Raw genomic sequence first — 1,514 nt, forward strand, 5'->3', positions numbered from 1 at the left:
TTAAAGTTAGAAACACCAAGACAGAGATTTAGAGGAGAACGCTTCTAATTGTTTAACCGGAGAGGGAGTTTGCTGGCTGTTTCCTAAACGAAGGAAAAGGAGGATGTTTTGTGGACCGGGTGGTTATAAAATGAATATAATCGTTCCCCCAAATGAGTGTCATTTTGAACAACATGTACTCAATTCACACTAGGGGTACTGATTTATAATTATCCTAATTGAGCCCAGAATTGGGATAAATGGGCATACACATGCCATTTTCTTGGTAGGTGCTGAGAATATCGGGCACATTGTACCATAACAGCGACAGGGTGCAAGTGAGGATTGCTTCTTGCAGCCTTCTTGCCATGGATCTGCCTTTCTAGGTCACTGATTCCAGCTCTGTTCTGTTCTTGGAGAAGAGTGTACCCGGCCAGCATTTAGAGGGAACTTTATACACAGGATGGGAAGTGTCCCTGGATGGATTGCTGGATCTACTCCAGTGGCTAGCGATAAAGGATTCCTAGTGGTCTCCAGGTAGACTCCCGCCTAGTGAGAAAATGCGTTTTAGTTTGGATTTGCTGATCCCCCGAATGCACCAAACTAAAATGTCCACCAAACTGTCTATTTAGAAGAAGATAGTGTTATGAGCAGCAAGAGAAGAAGTGACTAAAATGTCCCCTTTGGTACTGGATCCTGTATCCTGTTTTATCGTGAGGGAATTTATTAGCAATGGTAAGACTTAAGGGAGAGATCTTCCAAGTAATGTTAAGCACCCGTCCATCAGAGCATATCATCTAAGAGATGCTGGGGCCTATTTTCTAAGCTCTGGGAGCTGATACTGGCTTATCTGAGTTGGTTCCATTCAGCCATGATGGTATTTGGGTTGTTGACACGTACTTTGTAAGAGGATTTGGTTTTCGTTAAACTGAAACATGAATTCTGAAATGGAAAAAAAAAATCTAATCTTAAAACTAGTGCAGGCCAATTTGCAAGACATCTTAAAAGATGGGTGCAGGGAAGTCTTGAAAAACTTCGAAGAGTGATTTTTTTTTTGAGTGTCAGGAGAAAACAGCGTGGGAAGAGCAGGGTCGTTAGCAGCTGATTTGCTGAGCCCAGAGCAAGCCTTCTGGCAGCCTGGCATGTGTAAGCTGCTCTGGAGAGGGATACTTGCTTAAGGGTGCAAATGTCTATCTCTGTATTGAACTCTGAAGACATCGCCTGAATATAAAACAGATAATTCATGCTTTAGTCCTGGAAGAGAAATTAGGTATTTTTAGGTATTATTGATTCTAGTCTCTATACTGGGTTTATAAAGAAGCCAAATACCTGAGAGAGGTATCTTGTCTGTTGTCCAGGCGTCACACAGGAAACTTGATTCTTAAGACATCTAAACATTAAAATTTTGCGTTATACCTATCCTTATCTATCTATCTATCTATCTATCTATCTATCTATCTATCTATCTATCTATCTATCTATCTATCCATCCATCCATCATCTATCTATCTATCTATCTATCTATCTATCTATCT

Source organism: Microtus ochrogaster, chromosome 4 (assembly GCF_000317375.1).
Source record: "Microtus ochrogaster isolate Prairie Vole_2 chromosome 4, MicOch1.0, whole genome shotgun sequence".
Lineage (NCBI taxonomy): Eukaryota > Metazoa > Chordata > Mammalia > Rodentia > Cricetidae > Microtus > Microtus ochrogaster.